The sequence below is a fragment of the Kryptolebias marmoratus genome, linkage group LG8, assembly GCF_001649575.2.
Source record: "Kryptolebias marmoratus isolate JLee-2015 linkage group LG8, ASM164957v2, whole genome shotgun sequence".
Taxonomy (NCBI): domain Eukaryota; kingdom Metazoa; phylum Chordata; class Actinopteri; order Cyprinodontiformes; family Rivulidae; genus Kryptolebias; species Kryptolebias marmoratus.
The window spans coordinates 23,469,264-23,481,583 of record NC_051437.1 but is presented as its reverse complement, the minus strand read 5'-3'; positions in this window follow the sequence as shown (position 1 = coordinate 23,481,583).

Here is a 12,320-nt window from a genome sequence, read left to right as displayed (position 1 = left end):
TAAATTATGTCATTAACATTTACGGTTTCTCAAAAGCTGCTTTATTACGCCTTTCACTTTGCCAACAAGGTTTATTGTGCTATTACCTTCCTCGACTCTGTTTTTTTCTATTGAACAAGATCTTTTTACTCATGGCCCGAGGAGTCTTTAGAGATTTTCATTCTTATCAAATGTGCCTGATAATTTGTTGTGAATTGCTCCATTATTGTGTGCTTGTATTGCTTCTTTTGTAGTCTCAAGTTTCATTTTCCCTTTGGGACTTAAAACCAGTCCCAACATTTTGATTGATGCATTCCTTTCTGAGCATGCACTCACACCCAACTTGATACTTGCTCTCTTTAGGCTGCCACAAACTAAAATGTTAGTGCATCAGCCAGATAATATTCTAAACAGGTTCACAGTAATACCATGACTGAAGGAACTGGATGAGGTTTTGTGAATTATGACTTTTGATGTCTTGACTCTGATTATTACTTTTGCGGATGGTTTTGAAAGTAGCAGTGGAAGTACCTGGTAAGTGGTGATCCTTGTAATGTCAGTGTTTATTCAAATACCAGTTTTTGGTGATTTTAAAATCCCTGCGTGTGTGTTTGTGTGTGTTACCAAATTGAAATGTTTATGATTTTTTGTATTAAGTCATAAATGTGAGCAGCACTTAGAGTTTTAACAGTTCAGATGCCCCAGATAGCCTCATAATGTTTTCCGCACATTGGGCAGCTCCAGTGTTTCACACAGACACCACCAAGCTTGAGATGAGTCATGTACTTGAAGTACGAAGGACTTTGCATAACTTTTGACTTCCATCACCTTTTGGACACATTAAACTGCTCAGACAGCTCTAATGAGCAATGTAGGACTATTTAAAAATTCGAATCTTACTGACTGTAAGTGCAGTGAGTTAGAGTACTTATTCTGCCATCATTTAGTATCAACAGATGCCTTCTGCTTTAAGGCTCACTCAAAATAATGTAAAGCATAAAAACTATTTAGAACTAAATGAATTTGCTAATATGTCAATATCAATATCCAGTAACCTTTATTTATCTTTGACTTACAGTTAATCATGTTTGGAAGTTAGTAAGTTTTAATATTTTTCTATTGAAAGACAGCTGAAGTCAATAATAATAGGATAAGATATAATGAGTTAAGATATTGGAGAAATTCTGAGAGAAGTGTGACTGGTGCAATAACCATAATGTTATTCATTGTTTGTATTGGTGATATTGTGTTTTAATAACCTGGGAAAGGTTAAGATGTGACTTGTGGCGACACTGTGTGAAAAAGATGGATTGTTAACAAGAATCAATGGCCGGAGAGCAGGAAGAAAATATATAGGTTGGTAAATGTTAGTCTGAGTTTAGTTTGTGCTGTGGTAAAGTGTTGGGCTGAACCCTAAAGGCACTCTGAGGGTTCAGGTAATGTTCTGTGCACATAACTATCTCGAAAAGCACACACGTGAGGAAAACAGAAGGAGTGGAGTTAAATATTTCACTAAATCCCCCTAAAATCACAAAAAAGAACTCAAAAGACAGTCTACAGAAGAGTGCTTTATGAAGTATTCTTGTTTTATTTTTGTTCAAAACACACCAGAGATTTCATTAAGACCTCAAGAATTTGTCAAGTTGTAAAACGGGGGAAACCTCATCAGCTGGCCCAAGTCAAAGTCTCTCCAATTCTTACACTAGCCATTTTTTTTTTCACTTTTCCAAAACACCAACTCCAAGAACAGACTGTTCCTGACTAAGATATCCCACCCACTGCCACATGCCATTGTTACTGACTAAAAAAAATATTGTTTTTCCCTTCACCTGTCAGTGGTCATAACGTTGTGGCTGATTGGTGTAGATACATTGTTGGGTTTTTACCACGGGTAGTCACTATGGAAGCAAAAGTCCCCTAAAGAATTCAAGAATCATGCACCAGCAGAGAAGAGGAGCCGCCTGGAGGCTGAAGTCCAAGAATAGCCTGATAACTAGAATTCATTTCAAATATAATCCAGGGTTTAAGTCTGGAAAAAAGATGTTTAAACATTCTTTTACAAAAACCAACATCGCATGATAAATCTATGTACAATACAGAGTTGTGAGTATCTTCAGTCTTTTCATCTCAGTATTTAGAAGTTCTTGCTTTTGTGAAAAATAAGAACAAAACAAGACTGATGAAACTTTATCCTCACAAGTAATTAAAAGGCATTTCAACTTAATACTAAATCTTAAATTTTATAATAAATATGACCTTAATGTTGCCTTTGGAAGACAGTAGTTATTTATTTTACTTTACTTGCAGCAGTTTTCAGCATTGGGCCAAACTAATAAGTTACCCCTTTGTCAAATTATTTGCTAGGGGGCTTAAGGGCATTCTCAAGGGATCTCGGTTATTTCCACAAATCAGGTTACTGAGCTGCATTTTTGGAAAATGTCAGCACAGCGCTCGTTGTTTCTGGTCTTTGCAGATCCAGCTTCCCTGCTAGACATCCCAGCAGGAGCCTAAGTGTCTGGTTTGCCAACTGGCATATCTTTGCTCACGGCCTGGACGGTAGCCCAAATCTGCATCTTAAGTTCTTTGTTTCTGTCAGAGTCGCTGAGTAAAATCTGAGTAAATTCTCCTCTCACTTCCCATTTTTATTTCCTTTCTGCTGATCAGCACTGACGAGCCAACTGGCATGAGTCCAGATTTACTTGTCTGATGGGCATATACATATAAATGATGTTCCTCATTCCTCCCACAAACTGACCTTTCCTACATGTATACAGCAAATGGAGCATAGAAATGGTTGCAGCTTAAAGTGAGCATAATGTGCTGGCTTATTTATACAGCACAGAAACATGGGGATGAAAGATCCGTCTGGCACTCTTTTGATGTCAAACCTGCTTCAGAAACTTCTCCCGGCCAAACTTTTCAACAAACGAATGTGTTATGTTATTTCCAAGATTTTTATTTTGCTTTATCTAAAACAAACTGAAATATTGTGAGGCCTATGCTGTGATAAACAGCCTGTTTGTTTTTTGCTTACAGTGACCTTTTCATATCTCTTATTGTTAGTAATTGTCATTCTTTAATATGTTGCAGTGACAGTCAATACATATCGTTTTTCTACAATGAATGAGCCCAAGTTAGCTGTCTGAAGCTGTATAATCCATATCTAGAACCAAATTAGATTTGAAAGAATAAATAGATCTTCTGTGCATTGGTAATACAATATTATTAGAATACATAAATGTATAAAAAAATCACAACTATAATGTCATCTTCTTTCCTGCAGACCTCTGAAGTGAACTAACATAGTTTAAAATGTTAAAAGAAGAAGTCATTTTAACATTATCCAATTTTAATTGAGGTGATTATTTTCAGGTTCCAATTGTTTTATCTGTTATGGAAATTCACAGCCTTCCTGCTTGTGGTTGTACACATATATCATGTGATCTTTAACAAGGACAGCTGGTCTCTGGCAGAAACTCAATCTCGATTTTTAGTTATACTGAGCCTGTGTTGTAAATATGAAACATTGGCAGAAATGTTGACTTTTGTGGTGATAAAATAAGTGTCTGCAACTCAGACATACTTCAGACCAGCTCTGCCCATGTTTTTAAAAGCAAGTACAGTTTGATAAAGTGGAGGAAAATAAACATCAGGGTAAAATAATTTTTAGTATAAAACATACATGATAATGTCAAAAAGCCTGTATACAATACTATATTTGTTGCTTGCACACACAAAGACAAAAACAAATAGTTGTGTGAACTAAATTTTGTCAGCCCTCTAAATGGTCTAACATTTTACTGCTTCTTAATAACAATTTTTGGAAATACACACTAAATGTTTGCAGAACCCCATATTGTTTGCTTTTTTAATGAATAATAATAATAATAATAATAATAATAATAATAATAATAATAATAATAATAGAATTTCAGAAAAGTCTGAAAAGTTAGATAAAGATTATAAAGAGATTAGACATGGCTCTCAAAGTATAGAAGCAATCTGTGATCATCATGAATCCTCTCAGTAAACCAGTTTAACAACAACAAAAAGATAATCACTTCAAACATTACACTGCATAATAAGAAACAAAGCATGTTTGGATATTAAAAATAATGTTTCAAACTAAACAAATCAAACAGATGGAACTCACAAACTGCTTGTGTTTGAGCACATAAGCAATTAAATACATGTTTTTTTCTCTCTATTAGCTAAAGTTTACAGCGTACAATAGCAGAAAATTAAGCTAGAAGAGAAATGGAGATAGAGTCTCTATTGAAATTGTCAAGTGACACACTATTGGCTCATTTAGTCATCCAGAAAGTAGCTTTTTTGTTGCAACCTCGTCATCAGGCGTTCAGTGGATATAAACAGCAGCTTTGCTGCCGGCGTTTCTGCCAGCATATGAAAAGTTCTCATTTCCCTACATTAGGCTGCATATTCTTTGATCGCAGGCTCTGACAGATCTGCTGCAGACAGTCACCATCTTTTCATAAACAAATGAGTCATGGAGCTTGGTCTCCTGCCACCAGAACCCTATCTTTAGGCTGGATTTTTGCAACAAATCATGAAGGTGGGGGGAAAACGGTAATGTTATTCTGCTTCACTGACTAAAGCATATGCCATTGCATGATGATAATTCACAACACCACTGCAGCACAAGAATTTCACAATTCAGAATAACACTTGGTGGCGTAGATTCTCAGTCATCAAGGACATGGCAAATTAAAAAATAGTAAATAAAAAACATCTGGACTTCTACTCTGTAGTAAAAGATGTTTTGCTTCCCATCGCTTTCTCAATTCAAAACTGGAGAATGTGGAGTCTCAGTCTCTAAACTGCATGTGATGTTCTGCTATGCATCCTTAATTCACATAATAATCTCACTCCCCTCCCACTGGAGAGTCCTTAGGATCTCTGTTTGCCTGGCTCACAGAAGAGATGTTTTGGTCACATGCATGAAAGTGTGAATTAGAGTGAAAATCATCTGTGTTCATTGGTTTCCTGTAAACTTTAATGTTTAAGCTTTCTTCTCTTTCCATGGCCACCAAACAGTCCACACTTGGTGACACTGGAGATCCCATGGCACAACCATGCTTCTGTCTGTAAGAACTGTCATTTTTGAAATGAGTGTTGAAAAGACAAGAGGGTCAGCAGGGTACGAAACTGGTAGTGTTGTTTAACTCACTATCTTGCCGAAATCTTCTGGTTTCCACTGACTCAAATGAGGGTATACAAGTGAAAAGTTCAGTGACATTTAATATGTCAAAACAGCTTGCTGATATCTTAGCTCCTCTTGATGGAAACACACCATATCTCATAGAGAACTCCATAGATTTTGCAAACAAAGTTTAACATTTGAAGCTGGCTCCAGGAGAAACCCTTGTTTCATTTGATGTCCCTGAACTTTTCACTTGTATACAGTGATTAGTTCCACAACAAGTATTTCTTGTGGAGAAATTGGAAAATGCAGTCCTTTTGTCAGGATGTCCTTCTCTGGCAGTGTCAACATCCTGTCTAACACATTTTTAAACCATCGGTCCTAAATATTAGTATTGGTGAGAAGAAACAAGTCTCTGCTGTAAGTTTAAAAACGTAGCTTTTTGTTGTTCCTTGCATGTATGATGCTGTGAAAGATGGGACTTTTCTACAAATTTGGAAACTTGTTTCAAAGTGTGAGGTAAAAGAGTTGACAACTTTTGGCAGGTCTGATCAATTCTTTGTGAGATAACTTTGATGGTGAAGTGGATTTGTCTTATTCTCTCACTAAGCAGTTTGTTTTTAGAAGTATCTCTTTTGCTCTGTGTCCTTTGATGGTAGAGTTTGTAGCCTTATGCTGTTGGGGGTGAGTCTTTGTTGTCTGCATCTCAAACTGAAACAAAGATGGTCCCTGTAGTCTCCAAGTTTCCTTGACATCTTCTCATACTCCCACACTACTCCTATGGTGTCCAGGGTTTCTTTAATACAATTAGGAAAGAATAAACTGTTTGTGATGGCAACTCCTCATGTTTAAAGTGAAAAGAAAAAAAGACAAGCATTTTTTTAACAAATCTGAAGTTAAAAGAAAACTATAAACAGTCAATATTCTTAAGCCTAAATTGAACATTTCTTTGATCCTGTTCAACTCGACAGAACAGGATTTTAACTATGTGTTGCACTTTTATTAATATTATTTTATTTTATAAATATTTAAGAATATTAAGTTCATGTTTTCAGTCTCTGGTTTGAGTTTCATAGTTTATTTACTGTATAGTATATTTAAAAGTTGGATTATGGTCTTTCTGAATTAGTTCTTTCTTTTTGACCTTGTTTGTAATTAAATGCATTCTAAATAAAAAAAGCTGTCGTCAGGAAGAAGAAACATGGAAACTAAGAATCCAATTTGTCAAACAACTCTCTGTAATTACTGAAATGTTGCAGCAGATTTAATAAAATAAAAGTGCAACACATAGTTAAAATACATGAAACAAAACTAGAAGAAAAGTGCAGTTTTTAGTTCATATCTCATCTTTGCACAATTGGCTAATTACAGCATGAGGCAAAAGCTGATTTGTTTGAAGAAGCTGGAGCACCATCTTGTTTTATAGCGGTTTTTCAGCATGCAGGCTAATATTATGAGAGGGTCACCATGACCAAATCTTAAATTTGACCAAGTTGTTTTGGTATTTAAACCTTGCCAAACAGCAAATAAAAATGGAGAAAAAATAAAAACTTTGGCCTAAAGTTTGGCTCTAAAACAAAAGGAAAAGAAAAACATTTTTTAAACATGAGACAGCATTGTCCCCAAATTTAATAAATGGTCCTAAAGTGGAGTTTTAAAACCAGAAAAGCTACAGACACCAAACAAATCACACCTTATGTGTATGTAAAGCCAAATCCAATTTGAATTATGCAATAACACTTTATGATGAGAACTTTGTGCGACCTATATTTGTTCAGGGTGTTGGTTGTTCTCAGTCTTTGTAAATACCACTATGTATATGCAAGGAAAAAAATGAAGCGGCAGTAAGGAAGCAAATGTGACCTTAAGTCTGAGATCCTTGAATTAGGAGTCCTAAATGCCTTCTATTTTATGGCAGCTGACACTTTTTGTGCCCTGATTTTTACATTCATCAAATTCTCTCATTTACATTTTGAAAATTCTGAAGTTGTGTGCAGTCTGAAGGACTTTTTTTCTGCAAAGGTGAATGTAGGCATGTATACAATTACAGCAATAGCAGAGCAGACACCTATATGTATTCATGGTTTAAAAAAAAGTATATTTCAGGCCTAAGAGACCCTTCAGGTGTAAAAATGCTGAATTTGAAGATTTGAGAAGGAGATTACAGTTAAGACCACAAAGGCATTGCTTGCTGTATTTGTCATCTAAAATCTTTGTGTGTGTGTGTATGTTGTTCTTTTAAAGTAACTTTAAAAGCCTGTAGATTTGATCGCAACATTTTTACACCCCATTGAGTTCAGTCAGTGGTAAAGGTGTGTGTGTGTGTGGGGGGGGGGTCAATTCATGTGTGATAGTTTAAATCTGGAATGCCAAAATGAATTGTTTGACTGGCTAAACAAAAAATAAATGGGGCTTTTTTAGCTCTACCTTTTTTCAAGGTATAGAAACAACCCCAAAGACTAGAATATTCAGAGTACATAACAGAATACGTCCACTCAAGCAGTGAAATATTGACTTTATTGAGGATTGCTGTCAGAAGTCATATAAGAAGATGACAGCACTGCCAGACAGATTCCTTTCCTTATTCCGTTTTTTTGTTCATCATTGCATTTTCTTTCCATCCTTCATCCCTGTTCTCTCTTTTCTTTAAACTCTCAATATCCTCTACCATTTCAAAAATCCTCCCTTTCTTCCTAATCGCTGACCCTTAAAGACAGAGTGCCCTGTTATGTCTGTCTGCCATTGTCTTCCAGCACAAGAATACCAATGGCCAACAGCTCAAAGCAATCAATTCCTTCGAGGTAGATCCACTGTGTGCCTGACATCAGCCTCCCTGATTTTTGTCTCACAACGCAAGCCGATCAATAGCGGCCACCAACTTGCCCCCCAAGCCCACAATCGCCCCCCCCTTCTTAGAAACATTGACATCACACTTACAGGCCTGGGTTTTAAAGTGCTCCTATCCTCATCGACTGCAGTTTGAAAACAAAAATTCATCTTGAGAAGGATTTTCTGAATTAATTAAAGAAATGTTATCTGTACTGTTTAGAAGAAAAAACCTTAACAGGCTTTTTAGGAAATTCCTAACTTATTTGGCATATGTGTAAAATTGGCAAACCTACAACACTGATGCAGAAAGCACTCAAATAAAGGCATTAAGATTCTGCCAATGCTCTGCAAATCTCTACTGATGTGCTGGGTTACTGGGGGTAATGTTAAAACATGGAGCAGAAGAATAATATTCAATTGAGGTACAATAACACAACATGATGTTACAACTTTTTAGTGATCTTCTTCCCTCATCTTGCCAAGAGCTAATATGAGTGAAGGATTTTTATCTACTTGTGCCAGTAGCTTCAAAACAGCTTCTCGAGTACTTACAGTGTTTCATATTCTTTTAATTACCTGTGAGGATTTTTTAATATATGTATCCACATTCTGTGAGTGCCTATAAAACATGCTCAGTGGTTTTTTTTATTATTATAAAGTGTTTTCTGATCATGAGGTGAACATTACAATAATGTCTGCTTCAAAAATTGAAAAGGAAGAGCTGTCAACATTCACCACAGCATTAAACTGTGTTCACATCTACAGAGCCTGAAACAGCAGTGACTTTTCTGCCTAGTTATGAGTACGCTGTGGACATTTGTAGATTCCTTTCAGATGGAATTCATCAAAAAAGGTTTTATGGTAAAATAAATATGACACAGCTGAACACAAGCCTTGGTTGCATCTTAAATCCCGCTGCAGTAATGTAATAAAGCTGTCGATTACAGTGTCATTCATTCACAGAGGTTTATTTTGTTGTTTGGCTTCACAGCTTCTTATAACCAGAGTCTGATCAAGCTGCATCACCAACTGTTCACATAAAAGGCAATAAATAATGTTGGTTAAACATAACATCCATCATCATGGACATTTCTACATTACTATATTTTACTATAATATCAAACAATCTAAAAATGATTTAATAGAATACAAGTAAAGCTAAACGGAGTTAGCAACACATCTGTTTTTCAAACAGGACTATAAAAAATTAAATACACCTGGGACAGTTTTTCTCAGGTATTACTCTTGTTGATTAACAGAGTTCGAACCTTGCTGTTGTGTGTTTAAATATTATTTTTTTAAAATATATTTAGCTGTAATTATTTGTTTCATGATTAAAAGAGAGCTGATGTAAAACCACGATTGTGTGGGGAGTAGGAGGGACTTAAAGCCCTGCATGACGAGTGTGCAGACTCTTGTCCCAAAAATACAAGATGGCAGCTCCTGCAAACTGAGTTCTTCTTGCTTCAAATCCCAACAAAAGTAGATGAGGACACTTGGTTTAGTATTTTAGGACATAGCTATGGTCTTATTAGACGTGGGGCTATGACATCATCATTTTCAAAAGGTTGCATTTTGGCCATCTACAAGAAAACACAAGGGTACCTTTCAAGATTGTTTTCATTTTGGAACTCATTTTAAAAAAAGTTCAATTTTGGAGCTCATAAAATGCTGTTTCAATGAGGCCACAAGCCTGAAACAATAAAACAAAACTTATGTGCATTCACAAAAACCATTCCTGTGTGGAAGTCCTCTCAGATGTTTTATAAAATAGCTAGAAAATCCTAAAAGAAATTTAAAGTGAACACACTTGGACATTAAATACCTTGTTTTTGTTTCCAAGGAGTCAAGATTATTAAATCCCTGGGTCTTTTGCATTTTCACTGAGCTCTAAAACACAGGATAGATTAGGCAAATTAGGACTGAAGTGTGAAAAATCTCACCGAGTGTCGGTGCTACCATGCTGGTCACAGCTGCCTATACAGAGTAGTCCAATCAAGAAATGTGCTTCAGCAGAATTCAGTCAAAATCTGTTGGTACACATTTCTGTGAGATTTCAGGGGGTTTTGCATTTGCACACAAAAACACAACCAGTAGAAACAAACTTTTCATTGCTTTTTCTCCTCATTGAACCATCAGCTCTCTCCACTGCCACAACTCATTGAAACGTCAGTGTTTAAATTTCTATATTGTGTTAACAAAAAATATCAACTTTACATTCACATTCAGCACAACTTAAAGATATTTAACACATCAGTCTCCACCCAGAAAATAAATCATGAAAATAAAAAGACAACTACATTTATGAGCTGAAAAAAAGGATTAAACTTCACTACACCCAAAATTTATTACACCCAAAAACAGAGAAGTAATTTTTATATTAATTTTGATTTCATTACAGATCACTCTTACATGTTTTAACTACTTTAACAATTAAACATACGGACAGCCAGAGAGGTAACAACAATTATATTTTAATAACAAAGTGGCTAAAGAAATGAAAACCATTGAATGATTTCGGGTCAACTTTATTAATCAATAAACTCTAAAACTTGTTCAAAAAGGCATTTAATTAGATACAAACTGTCGTGATTTATGACCATGTAAACATAGGATTTGCTTGTATGAAGAACTTCAAGACGAGAAATTTGCAGCCATGAAAGCTGGAAAGCTATTTACATTTAACTTATCACAGTTTAAAGAAAGGATCATTGTCATGGAAACCTGTTGGCAATCATTTTTTCATTTAAACTCAGAGCCCTAATTCCTTGTAGTTTACTGTTTACTACATTAGCTTTCATTTCTGCAGAGAGCATGTTTATACAAACTGCTTAATAAAACCAATAGGTTGTGTTTATCTCTTCACTGAATGGCTACTTTCTGTAATCCACTGTTTTGTTTGGCAGATTTGTGTTTACTGCCATAATATAGAGGCATCAATAATATACTTTAATCTATCTATCTATCTATCTATCTATCTATCTATCTATCTATATCAGGAAAATGTGCCAGAAAATTCAGTGTCTGGATATTCTGAACTTGTGAGGCAGCTGATTCCCGAGGTTACAGTGATGCAGAAATCCATGGTAACAAGCTTCATGCGTTGTCTGAAGGAACATTTTTTTATGTTACACTGGCAGCTACTAACAGGTTTTAGGTCAGCTCAGATGTTTGTGTAGATGCTTGTACCTTCTTCCACAGCAGAACAGAAAGGCTATTCTAGGAGGAAAAAAAAAGAGCAAAAAAAAAATGATACTGGCTTCACTTCCACTGAGCAGCAACTATGATAACAGTTGCTATTTTAATATCTGTCAGCCTTTATTTAAAACAGTATTTCTAAAAGGTCCCATGTACAACATGAAGACCATGTTTTAAAATTTTATGTTTGAAATCTAATAAAAACCTATAAAAGACTCACAATGGCTTTTCACACCTTCAGGTTTGAAGTTTATAAAATAATGACATTCTATTGATAAATTTTTCATTTGTGTGTAAAGGTTGTGATAAATGCAGCTCGGATGCATAACTTTAAGTTAATCCCTACTTCCTACATGATGGAAGCCACAGCAGCTGCCAGAGTCAAAAGGTTAATCTAAAGGTTAATGATCTCCAGATATCTCCTGCTACATTTTTTAAACATTTTCAATTCATCTGAATATTCTCACTGTCAAACATTTGGTTACATTTACTGATCAGCACAGTGTCGACTACACTGCTGACCTTTCTATTTTGTAAACAAGAGAAAAAATAACTTTGTCACCAGCAAACGGTAAAATTGTAGTGAACAGAACCTTATGGTAAAAAAAAATGTTTTTCCAGCATATTTGAATCCAAAGTATATTAGAACATTCCCTGATTAAACAGTAAATGTTTTTACTTAAAGATGACCCTCAGTTCAAATGGAGTGTGAATTTCTGTTTGTGTTATATGCAAATGAAAGTCTATGTTTGCATGTGCGTGCAGGAGCGTGAAGGGGAGCAGAAAGGCCTACGAGGCACAGAGCATGTATCAACCGGTGATATGTGGCTAGGTGAAAGAACACCCTCCAAATCACTGTTTTAACAGGAGCACGCATCTACCCTGAGGACACAGAGAACCAACAAACCCCTCAGAACAGCAGTGTCCAAACATTTCTCACTTTGTAACCATCCAAGCTAAATAACTCTCCACTGAGCACTGCTGAATAATTGCGTTTGCGCCGTGTGAAGCCTGCCAGGAGAGAAAAACATTTATAATGAATCAAGCAGAGCAGCATCACACCCCTGAGTTGCAACAAACTCAAATCATGTTCTTTGTTACTGTAGAACAGCTAGACAGACATGACCAACTTTACAGCTCAATCAATGCAGAA